This window comes from Mus caroli, chromosome 6 (assembly GCF_900094665.2).
Source record: "Mus caroli chromosome 6, CAROLI_EIJ_v1.1, whole genome shotgun sequence".
Lineage (NCBI taxonomy): Eukaryota > Metazoa > Chordata > Mammalia > Rodentia > Muridae > Mus > Mus caroli.
This window is the reverse complement of record NC_034575.1, coordinates 50,297,890-50,317,182: the sequence shown is the minus strand read 5'-3', so window position 1 is coordinate 50,317,182 and position 19,293 is coordinate 50,297,890. Positions and strand designations below refer to the sequence as shown.

Below are 19,293 nucleotides of genomic sequence, written 5' to 3'. Positions count from 1 at the left end.
CACACACACACACACACACACACACACACACACACACACACAGTGGGACTTGGTATTCAGGCCTGAGAGATTCAATGCACAGAAACATTGATAGAAAAGTTCCAAGGGAGCTAGGCATAAACACAAACACAGCTCCAGTCCCTGGAAGGATGACCAAACTAAGAGGACAGTTCAAGGGACCCTACTGTCCATGGGACTTCAGTGAGTGTGATATCTTTAAGTACACTGAAGTGTTCACCGTCTAAAGGAAGAGAAAAAGAAGGAAATCCAAAATGATAGTGTAGTTGCATAGAACAGGAGGACACTGCCCAACTGTAAATTTGCATGAAGCAGCCTGGAAGTTACGTTGTCTATAGTTGGTCCTGAGTACGAACAGGAGTCAACTACTGAGGAGACATCATGAAGGGGAAAGAGGCGAAATGAGAGGTTCTCCAGTTCCTAGTTCAGGACAAGATGAAAAAAGGCAAACCTGGGCGTGATGCCACACAGTCCTACATTCCACTAAGTAAATTATTCTCGTTATGTTGATCTCTTGGGATTCACTTAGCAATGCTATACTAGGATAGCAAGGTTAAGAAAACAAACCCCTTAAAGCTCAGAAATTTGACAGTGTCACAAAAACAGGATTTAGGGATGCTCTGCAGTTAGTCTAAGGTATCTGGAACCTGACAGAGTGCTTCTCTGGTACAATCCTGCCATTAACAAGCTGTCCTGGTAAACGAGGATAAAGGAAGATTCAGTATTAATGTGTCTTAATTTACTGGATTCCCCTGCATCATATGCCTGCCTGGGATAGATTTAGAATGGTTACAGGAACTAAGCATAAGCCCATTTCTTGGAGCAGGAGGAAGAGAGTTAGAGAGAGACACAGCATGTGCACAAGTCTAAATGCAAGAGGTAAAATGGTCCAGCTGAAGGCTTGCAAGGGTCGGTAGTATAGGAAGAGACAAGTCAAGTAGCATTACACAGAGAGAAAGAGTAATTAGAACACACGCAGCACACCTCACATCCCGGTACGAGTTCAAACTTAATTTGGAGGGCAGTTGGAAATGACATGATCAGATTTTTATCCTAAAAGTGTTTTGTATTGCTTCCATATGGGTAATAAAATGGTTGGAATCAACAAGACTGAAGACAGGAAGCTGGCGAGCAAGTAAAACATACCGGTGACAGGCCCATCAGATAAGAACAGAGAAGTGAGTTATTTTAGCATTATGTGGAAAGAAAAGTCAGCAGGTTTTATTTTGTTCTATTATGTAGGAGGAAGCAAAATTCAAAGACTGTTCTCAGGTTTCCAACTTGGGTAAATGTTTGTATTTGTCCACTAGGGATTAGAGAGGGAGTCAGAAGTTCATGGAAGGGTCTATAGAATTTTGTCAGGAAAATGTAAAGTTTGGGTTTCCCTTGAAAATATAAAGGCTTAAAGAGAGAGAGAGAGACAGTCTAGGTATGGGTGTCAGAAGTTGAGTGATGAAATCTGAGCTGACCTGTGTCATCAGCCACAGAATCAGATCACAGTTAATGCCAAGGAAATAAATGAGTTCACTTTGGAAAGAAGTTTCAAAAGGAGATCCCAGTCCAGAAAAAACAAATGAGGGAAGGTTAGAATGTCAAAGTAGGGAATGTAAGCCATGAAGGTCGGAGACTTCTCATCTACATGAACACCCAAACTGCTACCATCCAGTTGCTGATAACTCTAGAATGGACCCAGTTGTATTCCTGAGCTCTCTAGCTAATGTATTCAAACTATCAAGGAAAAGCATTCAGGTCTAGGTTAGCAAAAGAGCTGGCAAAAAAAAAAAAATAATAATAATTGGGAATTTTAGTTCAATAGTCCCAAAACCCCAAACCATAGTGTGCATAGAAAATGCTAATTCTTTATAGCCTAGGGTAAGAATAACAGTCTTGAACTGGTCTATTTAGACCTGAGGCATTTCAAAACCCTTGGTTTTGTCTGTGTGCCTCCTCCCCTGGTTAGATTCTGACCTGTGTGCTTGGCATTGTTCTTTTATATCCGTACCCTTCCCTCACAGGACACAGGTATATAATATCCTGATTAAGCTGGAGAGCTGTGCTGCTAGACTCCTTGCCATCTGGGGAAACATTTCTGCTGAGGTAATTGGGATGGTGATGGGGGTTGAGCAATGGTTAGTGCTCCAGAGAGAGATCCTGGGCCGGGAGAGAAGTTCACTTACCTGTCATCTTCATCAGATGCATGTTCTGTGCAATTAAATTGTTTTCCCCCCAAAAGTGATAGTTGTAGTGTGTAGTTTCTATTACCCCACTTTAAGCTCCAAGCAAACAGTACTACCAGCCCTGCCCAGGTTCCCTTGGATCTGCAGATGAAAGCTAAACACACACTAGCTTATTTTTAATATGCTTTTTGCTCAATGGTCAGAATTTTCTAAGCCTCTCTCAACTAGTGTGCCCTTTTCTCCACTCCCAGCTCAGCACCTCTCACATGGCTAATGGCTCTCTCTCTCTCTCTCTCTCTCTCTCTCTCTCTCTCTCTCTCTCTCTCACACTCTCTCTCTCTCTCTCTCTCTCTCTCTCTCTCTCCCTCTCTCTCTCTCTCTCTCTCACACACACACACACCAATCATGGTGAATCTTTTCTTCTCCTGTGTTTGCTAGCCTACCTGCCAGAAACTGGAAATTCTGCCTCTTCCACCCAGCCATTAGCCGCTAGCATCTTTATTGATTGGGGAACAAGACCTTTCAATGTTCATTTCTGATCAGAGCATGAGAACCATCCTGTACAGATAATGTCAAAACAGCTTCAAAAGAACTCTTGTCCCATTTCAATGGAAAATACAGCAATGATATGACCCTCATGTATTAATCATTATGCAAAGTCCCAGAGTGGAAGCTTGTGTCATTATCTTATTTGATTCTTCCAGTGAATCTAGGTGAAAGACACGGTTGCATCAATTTATAGATGCAGAAACTGGACCATCTATGTTAAATAGTTTATCCTGTCACCTTATGTGTTGTGGCCAAGCCTATCTGATCTTAAGCTTTTCTAGTTTGTTTTCTGTTGATATGACAAATACTATAACCAAAAGAATGGCTTGGGGAGGCAAGGATTTATTGGAGTATACTTCTATCCCATAGTGCATCATTGAGAGACATCCAGGAAAGAACTCAAGGCAAGAACTTGGAGACAAGTTCTGTAGCAGAAACCAAGAAGGAATGCTGCCTACTGGTTCTCTCCCCTTGACTTGCTCAGATTGTTTTCTTGTAGCACCCACCACTTATCTGCATAGGCTGGCACTGCACACAGTTGGCTTGGTCCTTCTACATCAGTCATTAATCAAGGAAATGCCCCTCTGCCATGCCCACAAGCCAATCTGATGGGGGCAATTCCTCATCTGGGTTTCCCTCTTCCCAGTTGACAATATTTTGTGTCTTATTGAAAACAAAACAATAGCAACAGCAGCAACAACAAAAATTAACCACCATATATGCATAATCTACTGGACTCCCAAATTCAAGACCAGAGTTCAAAAACTAGAGTATGCCAATAGCTGTAATGCAAAAAAGTCTATTGTTCCATAAATAGTGGGATAATTCTATTTTCTGATAAATTTAAAGGGGAAGGAAACAGATTTAGCCCTTTGGTTCTGTTCTATGTTTGCCAAGAGGGTCTATGTGTGTCCTGGTGCTCTACATAAATCAATAGGTTAGAGCAACGTGTTCCTTCCCTCCTTATCCATGTAAAAAAAAAAAACAAAAAAACACTAAAACTCAAAATGTTCTGAACAGTAGCAATGAGCCAGAAACTTACTTGACAGTATAATCTCTACGGACAGTACAGTTAAACAATGATTGGAACTGATTTATTGGTTAGCAAGCCACTAAAATAAAAGAAAGGCAATTCTCTTCTAACTAATTTCTAGAAGATAATATGGCATATCTAGCTGCTAAGTGCCGATCATGAGATTGGCTGGTCCCAAATTGCTCTGTGTTCCACTAGATGGACTTTAAGATGGTGTTTCATTTTAGGAAGGCATTTAACAATGCTGTATATTGTTCTCCTTAGGTTTTGAATTAGCACTTCATGCCTGCTCAATAAATATTTCCTATTTATTCTCATCACAATAGCTCTATTAGCCAATTCATTTTTTTAAATTGTAAATCAAATGATGCTGCCAGCCGAAGAAGGGCACAACTTCTGCATTCTTCATTTGCCTGTCCCCAAGCATTTTTTACATTGTGCCTGCTGTTAGACCACTGAGCCTCAACGGGAACTGGGTTTTACCCAACAGGACTTTTACCAATGGCTGGAAAGCATTTTTTTGTCACAGTGGTGACAAAGAAATGATCTTCTTGGTGTCAACAGGACAGAGGCAATGGACAGACAGAACAGCTCATGTAGACCTTATTCACCAAACATTAAACATACTGGGTTGAGCAGTACTGAACACAAAGCACAAGGTGGACATTGAGTAGCTATCTAAACAAAGCAAGACAGACATCTCAGGACTCAGAGCACAGAGCTAAGCTTCAGATCAGGTTGTCCAGCTGTGAGAACTTAAGCAGGTCTCAGTGTGAGCTGACAACTCACTACAGAGCAGATATACTTTTATTGATGTTCCTACTGCAGAATTATTCTAAGGATCAAAGCAATAACACAGGAGGAATTGCTTCTAAACCTGATACCATCATTTTGTATGTTGTTAGACTGATGATGATGATGATGATGATAGCAATAGTAATCGTGCTATGAACTTGAATACATAGTCCTGGAGTTTGGTGAGGAATCTGGCTTTTACATCTGAACCTGAACATTATTCACTTTTATTTCATCTCTACACAGTTTATCAAGTAGCATCTTCGGGCTAGCATTCTTCAAGGAGCTATGGGTATGAAAATAATAGATTTTTCTGCATTAAGACTGCTTGAAGAATGCAGATAAAGTCATAAACAAATAGTTATAATAGTATGTAAAAGAAGCTAACAGAAGATAGGTGAATAAAATGTTTTCAAAGCAAGACAATTCAAGGCATAAAAATTTATGGGCTGCATTATAACTAGCAACAAAAATTATTTCCTTTTCTACCTTGCTATATTGATCCCCAAAGGGAAAAATGTACATTCTATGACTTCAATTAACCGCTCTGCAAAGTAGATGAAAGGCAGTAAGAAAGCCGAAATTGCTTTTTAACAATGAATTTGTTAAAGCTTGCCTTATAGTCAAAGAACAAAACAAACTACGTTCTAATCTACAATCCTAGAATGGAACCACTAGCCACGACTTAAAGTATATGTGTGTGCATATATTGCTTGTCACTGTAAATAAGGTATAAAATGTCTCTGAGTGTAAATGAGTGCTTTAGGGAAATGTTTTCTAGAACACTTTAGGCGCCTGGACAATATACTCATTTACTTTGCTTATAGGAAACAATTGTTCAATAAACATATGATATATGGTGTTAAGTTGACTTCACTCGGTTCTGTAGGAAGCAGGTATTGATTTTGTCCTATTTACTATCAAGCCAACACGTTTCACTGAAAGGGTCACTACCAAGAATCCAGGGATAATTCATATGAACAGAGTGAGTATATACAGCTTCCAACATATTGTCTTGGACATACAACAATATCAGTGTCACTGAATAGCTACTTCCTTACTGGCATACTTCCTGTACTGTCTATTGTCTTATTTCTTCCATGAGTCCCCTAAGCTAGAGTGCATTCAGCATTGCTAAGTTCATAGTTTTCTTCCATTTTTATCCCAAAGGCATTTTTAATCCAAAAGTTCTTCTCTTTATTTCAAGAACTGAGAACTTTACAAGTAGCACCTAAGACAACAAATCTCACCTCATTAGTAAGAAAGGCAAAGCCAAGACATGGTATATTATCACCCCAGCCTTTGGGAAGCTGGGCAGAAGAATCTCAAACTTGAGGTTGACCTATGATACATATCCTATCTATGATACCTAGATTTGATTGTCAGCCTTCAAACACATAGGAAGAAGGGACTTCAATCAAGGAAGGGGAGGGGGAGAATCACTCACTGGGTTCAATACTATCCCTAGACTGCTGGGCTTGAACTATATAAGCAAACAAGCTTATTAGCTAGAAAGATTACTCAGTGATTAAGAGCACTTGCTGCTATTGCAGAGGATTCAGGACTAGTTACCAGCATCCACAAGACAGCTTACAACTGTCTGTTACTCCAGTTACACTGGACCTAGGACCTTTTTCTATCTTCCACAGTGACCAGGAATGTATGTGGTGAATTTGCACATGTGCAGGCAAATGAACAAAGCAACTAAAGCAAGCTATAGGAAGCAGGCCAATAAGCTGCATCCCTCCATGGCCTCTACTTCAGTTCCACACAAGTTCCTGCCCTGAGTTCTTGCCCTCAGTGATGGATTGTGACCTGGCTATGTAAGATGAAATTAACCCTTTCTTCTCTAAGTTTCCTTTGGTCATGAACACTATCCAAAAATAAATCATAAACAACTAAGTAAACAAATAAGACTTCTAAAATCCTAATGAGGAATGGCTTATGTGTGAATTTTACAGATAAACCCTAAATGTGAACCCATCTAAGAGGGCTAAAGTTCCCTCAAGGAGCACTATTCAATCTCTTTGTGCACCCTTACTGTAGTAACTAGTTTTTTATGGAGCCAGATAGACATTTCTTTATATAATACCTCTTTGAATCAGAAGTCATGGATGAATGCTGCTTTCTGGTCTGTTCTCATAGCTTTCTCAGTTGGCTTTAAAAAAAAAAAAAAGCATCCTGAACCCAGCCTTTTCACATCATTCATCAAATCTAGATAATGCATTAGAAGCTTGCCCACAAGTGTACATCATCCAAGGACAGCCCATGCCCTCCTGTCATTTTGTGCTAAGAGCTGCTTCATGCATTATGCTAGTTATAGATAAAACGAGAAACCTGAACCCCTGGCATCTCTAGCATTCTTTTACTATCTAGGAGTCAAGATTCCCTGCTTGTGTTGATGGATTTGGCAAAATTTCACAAATGGGAACCTTGGGGAAATTCTGTGGCTTGTCCAACTTCTTTCCCATCTCCTGGATAGTGATAGAAGATTCAGATTCAAGAGCTGTGTGCTCTGTGGGAATTGGTTCATAAAAAATTTCCCATAGTTCTAAATAATTGATTATGTGCAGTTAAATTTGTTCTTTCAGGTTTACGAAGGTTTAAACAATCAAGAACAGCTCAAACATAAATTAAATGCAAACATAATTATTCCTTTTACCCTGATGAAATTGTTCTGTAATTTTCTACACTGTGCAGAAAATGTCCTGGGTCCTGTACAAATTATTTAATGTATGCAACTGTAGCATTTTGGGTTTTTTTCCCCCTGTGGACCCTGAAATTAAGGAAGAATAACATGAGAGCTCAATTTTTGACCCATACACCTCAAACCTAATCTAATGACCTGATTCTTCTATCCCTCACTCAGAAACTTGCTTCACCTATTCCATTCCTATTGGTTGTAGATGCTCCATGCTTGCAACATCAAGTCCACTTGCAAGTCTATTTCAATTTTTATTCATTTGCCGTTGCTACAATGAGAAATGAGGACAACTTAAATTGCTTAAGAAAACATGAAATTATTTCTTAGTTGTAGAAGTCAGAAAAAATAGTATAATAAGCAAAATCAAAGCCTCAGTATGGCTGTGTGGTAATTTGAATGATAATGGCCCCAGTTAGCTCTTATATTTGACTGTTTAGTCACTAGGAGTGGAAGCCTTTGATAACATTAGAAGGATTAAGAGGTGTGAACTTGTTGGAGGAAGTGTATCACTTGGGGAGGGCTTTGTGGTTTCAAAAGTTTATGTCAAACCTAAATTCCTAAGCGCTCTCTCTCTCTCTCTCTCTCTCTCTCTCTCTCTCTCTCTCTCTCTCTCTCTCTCTCTCTCTCTCTCTCTCTCTCTCTCTCTCTCCCAGCTATGATGATCATGGACTAAACCTCTGAAACTATAAGCAAGCTCTGACTTAAATACTTTCTTTTAGAAGAGTGGCCATGTTCATTGTGTCTTCCCATAGCAATAGAACACTGACTAAGATAGATTACATTCTTTCTTAGAGGCTAGGAGAAAATAAATTCCTTATCTTCTCCAATGTTGAGGAGCTGCACTCAACCAAAGTCAACAGAGTAGCATCTTGAAAATATTCTCAGGCTGATGACATTAGTCATGATTTTTTTAATTAGGTATTTTCTTCATTTACATTTCAAATGCTATCCCAAAAGTCCCCCAGACCCTCCCCTACCCACCCACTCCCACTTCTTGGCCCTGGCGTTCCCCTGTACTGAGGCATATAAAGTTTGCAAGACCAATGGGCTTTTCTTTCCAATGATGGATGAATAGGCCATCTTCTGATACATATGCAGCTAGAGACACGAGCTCTGGGGGTACTGGTTAGTTCATATTGTTGTTCCACCTATAGGGTTTCAGACCCCTTTAGCTCCTTAGGTACTTTCTCTAGCTCCTCCATTGGGGGCCCTGTGTTTCATCCAATAGCTGACTGTGAGCATCCACTTCTAACTTGATGGAATTTAGAATTGCTTAGAAGATACACCTTTGGACATGTTTGTGAGAACATTTTTGTAAGGGAAATGAGGGGGAAAGATCTGCTCTCCAAGTTGGTGGCACCTTCTACTTAGTAGCCCTGATACAGAAAGGTCTGAGGAGAAAGCAGCCTGTGCTTGACTGCCTTTGCTATAGCTGCATTAGATGCCAGCATCTTCAGTCTTTTCTTCTGGATTTTCTTGCCTTTCAATACTAGATCATGATTCCTGAAACTTCCTGCTTTATAAACTGAGGAGCTACTGGGTTATCTCCTTCCCTATCATGAGGACAACCACTGCTGGACCATTAGCTCTTATTGTGCAAGTGAGTGTCATCTAATGCATGCACACACATGCAGGCATGGGGTGGAGGGCAGCATGCATGAGCATATGCACACTCGCGCGCACGCACACACACAAACACACACACTTAAGAAAATGCTTCCATGAGATTGGCTATAGGCAAGACTGTAGGGCATTTTCTTAATTAGTGACTGATAGGGGAAGGGCCAGTTCACTGTGGGAGGTCCCACTCCCAGGCTCTTGGCTCTGGGTTTTATAAGAAAGCAGGTTGAACAAGTCATGAGGACCAAGACAGTAAGTAGCACTCCTCCATGACCTCTGCATCAGCTCCAGCCTCCAGGTTGTTGCCCTGAGTTTATGTTCTAACTTACATTAATGGTGAACTGTGATATGGAAGTATAAACAAAATAAGCTCTTTCCTTTCCCGATGCTTTTGATCATGATGCTTAACCACAGCCATAGCAACCCTGACTAAGAGACTGCCATATGCTCATCTCTTACCATTCAACAAGATACACACTTGCAATTCCATAGGTGTTTCTGAGTAAAGCAACTTTGGTCCTAGACAAGTTTTCCACAAGACATGATTTTGTCAGTTACACATGTAAATGGACATGCAAGGCTCTAATCATGGCTATGTGAGAACATAAAGCTTTTGTGTTTAGGCAATTTTTTTTATTTCCCTCAATTGCATAAACTCCAGTGAGACAGACTTCAATTCGATTCTTGGCCCCATTTTCTATCATCTACATCCCTTGGAAAAAGCTGTTTTGTTTTCATGCCATACTATTCTGAGTCAGATACACCTTCTGTACCCTTTATAGGATCCTCACCACCCCTGAGCTCACTATGTGCAATCTGAACCATCTGAGTTGTGTTAAATCATACAGCAAAAGACTTAGAAAAATAAATAAGAAAGCAAATAAGATCATGCCTGCTAAGTACACTTCAAATGATCATTGAGATAGCTTTGACAAAGACTTATTACATGTATTCTGCTCTATAGAACTGTTCTTCTCTGAAAATATTTTAAATTTGATATTCACAGAATATTTCTCTCTTATCTATGTTTTATATCTATCTTATCTATCTTTTATAAGTTGCCTTGATCATGGTGTCTCTTTGCAACAATAAAACAGTAGCTAAATACCCAGACAGAGCACTCAAAACTTTAAATATGTTCAAAGAAATCAAAGAAAAAAATTAAGCTCTTTATTCTGAACAAAAGCGGCTCGATGAAGTAAGGAAGACTATGTAAAATATGAAAAAGAATTCAACAAAGAGATGTGAATAGTGGAAAAAGTGAAATACTTTACATGAAAAAAAAATATATAGGTTGAACAAAAATCTCCGTGCAAAGTTTCTACAAAAAACTATACCAAGAAGAGGGAAGAACACCTGAGCTTGAAGACAAGGTGGAGGAATTAGAACAAACAAGGGCAAAGATAAAACAGTAATAAGGTACCAGTGTGGATTCCAACATAGACATGGTGTTCTGAAAAGACCAAGTCTATGAATAGGCATGGAAAAAGGAAAAAATATAGTTCTAAAGGCAGAGAAACATTTAAAAAACATTATGACAGAAAATGCCTCATTATCAGGAAAAGATATGCCAATCCAGCATTTAGGACCTCAGACAGACCGTAAAAGAACATCCCTTGTCATATTATAATTAAAATATTAAATATATAACAAAGGGGGTGTACTGAAAGCACCAAGAAAGAAACGCCAAGTCACATATAAACGCATTCCTGGAAAACTAACAGCAGATTTTTCTAACAGGAAGTTTAAAAGCCCATATTACTATCTCGTACTAAAAGTACTAAAAGATAATAACTGCCAAACCATACCACTGCACCCAGCAAAACTACCTATTATAAACAAAAATTTTTTTCATGGCAAAAATAAGGTAAAGCAATTTATAATCACTATGCCAGGTTGACAGAAAATACTGTGAAGAATCCTCTAGAACTGAAGAACAAATTCATCTGTGGGCCACAGTAGAAGAACAGCTAAGCCGCTGAGAAAGATGAAGGGGGGAATTAAACACTATAAAAACAAAACAAAAAACAAAAAACCAACAACAACAACAACAACAAACCAACCCAACATGGACAGGAATCAACACAAACTTTTTGATAATAACTCTGAATATTAATGGGTCTTAATTTCCTAGTCAAAAGATACAGACTAGCAGACTAGAATCAATCAGCAGGAAACATACACTTGCTGCTTCCAAGAAATGCATTGCATCACAAAAGACAGACACTCTCTGGGTGAAAGGACTGAAAAAGTTGTTGGACAAGCAAATGGATCTTCGGAAAGGGCTGTCACTGCTTTCATGTCTGACAAAAGAGACTTCAAACTGGAACTAGTGGGAAAGGGTAAAGCATCCATGCTAATTTAGGGTACAATCCATCAAGAGGACAGTATAATGTTAAACATATATGTCTCAGACACAACTGCAACACCACGAGCCACTAGGGAAATGTAAATGAAAGCCACTTTGAGATTCCATCTCATCCCAGTCAAATAGCTACTAAGAAGAAAATAAATGACAACAAATGCCTTGGAGGATGTGGAGAAAAATATCTCTTACCCATGTGGAAGGGAGCAGCTACTATGGAAGTGTGTGTGGGAGGTTGTCAAAAAAGCTAAAAATAGAGCTATCATATCAGCCATCCATACCATTACTGAGCAAATACCTAAAGCACAGAGAGACTGGCAGATCCATGCCCATCACCCCTCTATTAATAATGTCTTAAAAATGGAATCCACATAGATGTTCATCAAGTGATATATGTAATGGAGATGCAGAATGTGTATACAATAGAATTTTATTTGTCTACTAAGAAAAAATAAATTACTAAATTTTTAGGAGTAGATGGAACTAGCAAATATTTAACTAAATGAAGTTACCCAGGCACAGCCAGGCAAACACTGAATGTTTTCTCTCATATGTGGATCTTAGCTTTGAATTTTTAGATGTATATGAATAATTCTTGGTGTCTGTAGAGGTCAGGAAACTCAAAAAGGCCCATGAGAAGTGTTGGAGGTGGGATAAGGGATGAGCTAATAATAGAACAAATATCATATAAAAGCATGGGAAATACTGGGAGAATTTAAGTATAGATGGGGATGGGCAACAGGGGAGAGGAAAGAATGGAGTGGAGTATGCTAACCAACACTAAACATGTAGGAAAGACTTACAGAAGCCTACTACTTTGCCAGCTACTTTAAAAAATTCCTTTGATGTAGTTCAACAACCCTATATGATAAAAATCCTGGCAAAACTATAAACAAGACAAACATACCTGAACATGATAAAAACTACATATGACAAAACTATAGTCAGCATTATACTAAATGCAAAAATAAAAGTATCTCCTATAAAGTCAGGGTAATCATTTTCTCCATCCTTACTCAAAGTGAGGTTTAAAGTCCTAGCTATAACACAACCACACACACACACACACACGCACACACACACACATACACACACACACAGGAAACAAAGTAAACACAAATGGAAGAGACAAAAATAAAACTTTGTCTTTGTAGATGACATGATCATGTACTTAAAATCCCCTCAAACTATACAAGATAATATGAAGATAATTACAGGTTAATGCTAAGATAGAGCAAACATGCCTAGCAAAGATCAGAATACAAAATCGACATAGAAAAATCAGTATCTCCTTTATACATCAATACTTAATTATTGAGAAACCAATTGTGTGGGGGATCCCATTCAGTCACCAGAGAAATGCAAAGGGAAACGTCATTGAAGTTCTCTGTCTCCCCAGTCAGAATAGGTGTCATGAAGAAAACAGTAAGTTCTGTGAAAAGACACATAAAAGTGGAGCTTTCTACACTGCTGGTGGGAATCACTGCGGTTGATCACACACTAGAGATCAATATGGAGGATCTCAAATGCTGAAAATATAAGTGCCCCTTGATGGAATTATATCATTCCTGAGTATATATCTGAAGGATTATAAGCAAGCATACCACAGAGATACTGCACAGCCATGTCTACTGCAACACTATTCATAATAGCCAAGCGATGGTACCAGATCAGTATAGAAGGAATATATGGCACCTATACACAAGAAGCCTTTATTCAGCCATAAAGAAGAGTTGAATTATACTATTTGCTGGAAATTGGACAGAACTAGACATCGTGGTGTTAAGTAAATAAGTCAAACTTGGATTAAATTTGCATAAGGAAAGGCATGAGAAGGGGGTATGCATGAGGGAAGGAGAACAAGGAACTAGAGAGCAGACACCAAGGCTGTGCAGAGTGGAGGGAATCTATGCGGAATCTAGAGTTAAATGTGTGTTTGCATGTGCATTGTGTGTAATGAAAGAGGGAATGGGGGGGGACAAAATAGAGTAATAATGGGGGTCAAGAAAAGTATCACATTTAGATTTTTACTGTATACTTCTATATAACGACAGGAAATTAGTGGGGACTATTTGGTATGCAAGAAAAGGATTAGAGGAGGGGCGAAGAAGGTCCAGGGTAATAATCAAGACACAAGATATTCAAAGTACAATGAGATCTATGTAAAAGCAAGGATACCCATCATTTTTTTGCATTCTAGATTTGAATATTAATAACAGATGAATGTGCTGTTTAGAAGGAAGGTGTTATCTCTAAGCTCCCAACCCCTACATCTTACCCAGCGCTGTGTCCCTGACTCTCTGGAAAAACGTCCATGTTGCTGTTTGTTGCCTATTGTTCCTCACTGCACTCCTCTCCCTCCCTTTAGTAGCACACTTCAATTTGTAAAAGGTTAATGTTTAATTAAGAATCTACCAGCATATGTCGGCAGAGAGCTATTTGAAACACATAGCCTCTCAATTAGCGTAATGACTTAATCCCCTCATACCCTGAGAAGGGTCAACTCACACCTTCCCTTCACTCTGGGTCGTACTTGGTGTCTGTTCTCTAGTTCCTTGTTCTGCTTCTCTCAAGCATGCTCCCTCCTCATGTCTTTGCTTGTGTAAGTAGATCAGGCTGGCTCATAGCGAGCTTATAAAATGGCAGAGGGTAGATAAGGCTGAGAAAATTCATTCTGTCCCTGCTTTCTCAGCTGTACAAAGCAGTCATGCCAAGCTGCAGTCACTCACTGTCCTGGACACCTTTTATCTCACCACTGCTTGTATGATGAAGCCCACACATGCCTAATTTTAGTGTCCATATAGTAGTTCGCTGCATTGCCTCTGGTTTTTACCGATGCCGCACAAAGCAGTGAGTTTCTTTCACTGCATTTACAACATGTTTTTATTGAGAAGCAATAAAAGAAATAAAAGGCATCATTACAATGCTTCTCTTAAAAAAAAGCAAAACAAACAAAAAGCTTTTCTCTTAATATCTCACTCCATCTTCCATATCTTGACTGAGAAGAGTTGGGAGAAGGATGCTTTAAATTATTATTTAGCTGAAGATGATTGAATAAGAATCAATAATTATCAAATCACTTCCTTTTGTCTTGAATGTTCCTCTGTAATGGCAACTAAAATAGGCCCGAGCCCCCAAACCAAACCAGAAGTGACAGATAGCCAGAGAGCCATGACTGACTTTTAAAATACCTGCCAAATGTAATTGCTCTCAATACACACACACACACACACACACACACACACACACACACATACACAGTAGAACACAAGTATGTTCTACTGTTTGGTTGGAACATTTAATTTCATTAGTGTTTAACAGATGTTTCATTAATTAGCAGTCTATAACTGTTAAAGATAAAGTATCAAAATATCATTCTAAAACTTGTTATAGAATGGCAGATTCACATAAGCATCACCAGTTTAAAGTTAGAAATTGAACTTTCATGTGGTGTGTGTGTGTGTGTATGTCTGTGTATGTGTGTCTGTGTGTCTCTGTGTGTATGTGTGTGTGTCTGTGTGTCTCTGTGTGTGTCTGTGTGTCTGTGTGTCTGTGTGTCTCTGTGTGTCTGTGTATGTGTCTGTGTATCTGTGTGTGTGTCTGTCTGTGTGCCTGTGTGTGTGTGTCTCTGTGTGTGTGTCTGTGTCTGTCTGTCTGTCTGTGTGCCTGTGTGTGTGTGTCTCTGTGTGTGTGTCTGTGTATGTGTCTGAGTGTGTCTGTGTGTCTGTGTGTGTGTGTCTGTGTGTGTTTGTGTGTATGTCTGTGTGTGTGTCTGTGTCTCTGTGTATGTGTGTGTCTGTATCTGTGTCTCTGTGTGTGTGTCTGTCCTGTCTATCGCTTCTCTGACCCTTCCTCCATTTCTTCTCTTTCCCTGGAATCAGCTAGCAAGCATGCCCATACCATTCACCTGTGGATTCTTAGCCCCCACAACTCCAATTAGCATTTCTCCCAGGGAGCATTTCAACACCTTCCGCCTCCACAACATTGAAATCTTCCCATTTGTGTCTAGCAACCCAATTTGGTCAATTTCACCTGCATTCCTTGTGAGCCTGTTATTCAGGTTACAGCCCCAGAGTCTCCACAGTGCGTGGGAAGGCAGCGGGAGAACTCAGTGTTTTCTTTCAGGCTGCCACAAGAACATGTAGAGTACTGTGACTCACGAAGTTAGCAAACAGTCTTACCTTCCCAGCCGGAGTAGAGTTCTGGGGACAAGCAATGTTCATTCTCCAAAGCCACTGCTCACCTGGGCCCCCTGAAGCTGCTCATCAACCCCTCACAGCTGTTCACCTGAGCCACCTCCCTAGATGCTCACCAGAACCTCCTGTCTCCCCCACATCCCTATCCACCTGCCGCAAGCTCCACTCCTAAACTGAGAGACATAGACCAGGAAGCAGCAGAGCATTTGACTAATCCTGCATGATATTTTCATACTCCACGCCCATTTGTTCTAAGGAAAAACTTGTTCTCCTGAGCTGAAGGAGACACTGAAAAGAGAGGACCTGGACAGCACAGCTCCCTCAAAAATGAATCTAAATGAAGGAGGTTCTTGGCATCCATGTGCCCTGAAGATCCTCTGAGCTCTACTTCATGCTGCACCCAAGGCTAGGGAAGGGGACTATGAAGATAAGCAACTCACTCTGCAACTTAAGGAGCCTACAGTTTGTGGCATCTGGAATGCAGATCAGCAGTGAGATCTCACTGAGGAATGTTGAGGCATTCCTCCAGAGAGGGTGAATTCATTCAAGGGAAGGGAGCTTTCTGGAAGATAATGCCCTCACTGGTTCTCAGGGCATAGTACTTCCCTGAAGAGTGGGGCTGAAGGGGTTAAACTTGGCTAAGACTGCCTGGAGAATGCTGAAGGCAGAGAGCACTAAGACAGCAGAATAGGACAGTGCCTTTGGGGGAATGCCAAGGAGTCTTTGTGGTGAGAACAGAGCATGTGAAAGTAAAATGGATTGGAGAGGCCAAAGAATCAGGGAACCTATCTACTAGGTCGACTTATGACTTATGACTCAGAAATCCCACGTACGAATTAGGGTAGGATGATGGCCCTACATCTTATATTAGATTAATTTTTTAATTTATGTGTGGGTAGGTATGTGTCTGTGTGCCATTTGCGTGCAGGGGCCCATGGGAACCAGAGAGGATGTTGGATCTTCTGGATCTGGAGTTACAGGCAATCGGGGACCACCCAATGTGGGTGCTAGAAACTGAGACTGGGTGCCTGGGAAGAGTAGTAAGCTCTCTAATCACTGAGCCCTGTCTCAAGGCCCATTCGTGTCCGAGGTTAGTAATTTTCATATAGTTATGAAAGTAAAGCTTCTAAGGAAATAGTGACGTGTGCTCCTGTTATTCTTTGTGCTCAGATGGATGGGTGGTTTGGTTGATCAAAAGGCCTAGCTGGGGTGACATCACTGATTAGCAACTGCCAAAATACTAGAATAATTAGTGTCCATTAATTTAATGGACCAAAACTGTTCTTGACATATCTGACTATTCTTTTGCCAGTTAAGAAGGGTCTTCAGGAACCAGTTGTTTGGCCTGGCAGCAGCAGGAACAGCATCCTGTGAAAGTCATTTATGCACAAGGTCTGCTGGGGAGGACTCAGACATAGGGATCTCCTACTGAAAAGTTCCCATTGGAGGGCTGGGGAACGACTCTGTGGTTAAGACTCACCACTCTTCCAGAGGACTAAGTCCAATCTCCAGCACCCACAAGGCAGCACTCAGCCACCTAGTCCATAATTACAGCTGCAGGGTATCTAGAACCCTTTTGTGGGCACTAGGCACACATATAGCACTTACATAAATGTACACAAAAGCTAATAAATAAAACGTCCTGAAAATTCACATGCATTTGGAGTACTTTCACACGTTCGTGTATGGGGAGGTCTCCTGACAGATTGAATCTGTCCAGTGTGATAACTGTTGCACTGCTCCAATGTTAACACAAACAAATAATCAGAATAAACCCCATTTCTCCACGTGACCTAGCGAACATATGGTCTTGTGGTTGAAACTTGGCAAGTTAATTGTCATAAGAACCCTGAAAGGAAGGTGGAATGAATTGGTAATTTTATCCCTAAGTCAGACCTCTGCCCTTGATATTTCCCTGTTCCCACAGACGGGCTAATGCTTGAGAATCAAGTACACGCTTCTGTTTACATTTCTCCCCCCTGTGGAATCGCAGTAATGACTGTAATGTGTGCCCTCTGTGTTGGCTTTGCAGCCTCAGGCAGCGCTTCCTCTGTGCTTTATTTTGTTTGTAAGGACTTTCTTGGATACCTAAGGCAGCAATGCTCTTTTGTTTTCTTTCCTCACCTGGGTTCAACATGTGAGGACCTAATACCACTCATAAAAAAAGGCACCATACCTATCCAAAGGTTCATGACAGCACTAACAGCTCCTGCTTCTGTTTCCAAGCCTGGATGCCCCTTTGACAAGGTTACAGAACCTCCGGAATAATTCCTTGCAGAATGATCCATGGTCATTTACCGTACTTTGGGATGGCCCCTTCTCATACATCCTGTATGCTACCTTCTCAGCCCCTGCCAGTGGTCAAGTCATGGTCTTTAAAATTAAAATCATTTCATAATCTTAAGCCATCTTTTTGAGAAATGGTGTTACTATGTATACTTGGCTGGACTGGAACTCTATATGTAGAGCAGGCTAGCCTTGAACTCACAGAGTGCTTGCTCTCCTCTACCTTGAACTCTTCCTTTCTTGATCTGGAAAGAGAACTGTTGTGGCTGGCCAGTGGCTCACATGTCTGGGTTCTAGTCTGAGAGGCATCTTGGAACCTGGAAGAGAAGAGGGGGCTAGGCGACGTGAGATTGACGGAGCTAAGACAGGATTCTGATAGAAGCTCAATTTTACTATTTCGTGCACCGAGTTATGAAGGAGGGGGAAGGGGCCCATTCCCGCCAAATCATCCTGGAGTAAAGTTGCAGGTGACCACGTGTTTGACTCCGGAACAGCAAGGCGGCAGGCAGTGGCAGTGGGACTGGCAGAACGATAGGGCAGCAAGCTCTGCCCCATGCTATCTTCTTGCTAACAGTGAAACCTGAGCTGAGGGGGGGAGGTTACAGAGAACCTTCATTTTGTAGTCTTGTCTCCTTTTTCTGTTTAGACTCACTTTTTCCCCCCTGCTAGCAACTTAAAGTTTCAATGCACTTTTAGATAGTTTATTTGTCTTCTATGTGTCTGGTAATATTTTTATTTGGATTGTCCCTATCAAGATTATAAACTTTTGCTATGGATGGTAGTATATGCCTTTAGTCCTAGCACTTGGGAGGCAGAGGCAAGCACTCTGTGCGTTCAAGGCTAACCTGGTCTGCATATCGAGCTCTAGTCCAGTCAATTATACATAGTGAGATTGTCTGTTTTGTCTAACCTCATGAATTTGCATGTACTCTTTCACCTGCTCTTCTGTTTGACAGGTTCCAGGTTAGTCTGTGTATTTGAAAGTTTTCTGCTACTATTAAAAAAAATACCCAAGGTGGATAATTTATTTTTTTTAGAGACCAAAAGTCCAAATAATGTGGTTGGTGTTGTATGGGATGAGGTCTTTCCTAGATAGATCACCTTATATTCTATAGGTTGGGAGCATGGGAGAGGTAACTCTAGATTGGAAGCCGAAGAGCATAGAAAATGATAGAGCTTGTTGTTTTCTAACAAGCTTTTGTTGAAAACCAACTCAGGGCTCCCAAAGAGCTACCTCAATCTCTTCCAGAGTCAGTGTTTGCAATGACCTAAAGAACTTCTGCTAGGCTCCACCTCTTAAAGGTTCCACAGCCTCTTAATATGATCACAAGGTCACCATGGTCTCAACCCTCTGCCTTGTTGGGCTTCCAGTGTCTTTTATAAATCTCCCCTTGATGCTATGCTCACTTATTTTGACATCTTCCATGGCATTCTGTTTTAAAGTACATAACAATCATATTGCATACATTACCCTGTTTTACAGGTAAGGACCTAAGACTTGGAGAAACATCAGCAGTCAGAGTAGAACCAGACTCAAAGCCACACAATTA

The 19,293-nt window shown here is 40.6% G+C and overlaps 1 protein-coding gene across 1 annotated transcript in view; it reads right to left on the bottom strand.

Moving 5' to 3' along the window:
* Positions 1-15,509, bottom strand: part of Itprid1 (ITPR interacting domain containing 1) — a 138,332-nt gene extending 122,823 nt beyond the window's left edge. The window contains exon 1 of the mRNA XM_021165730.1: positions 15,443-15,509. The gene's annotated coding sequence lies outside the window, so the exon portion shown is untranslated. The remainder of the gene's footprint in view (positions 1-15,442) is intronic.
* Positions 15,510-19,293: the final 3,784 nt, after the last annotated feature.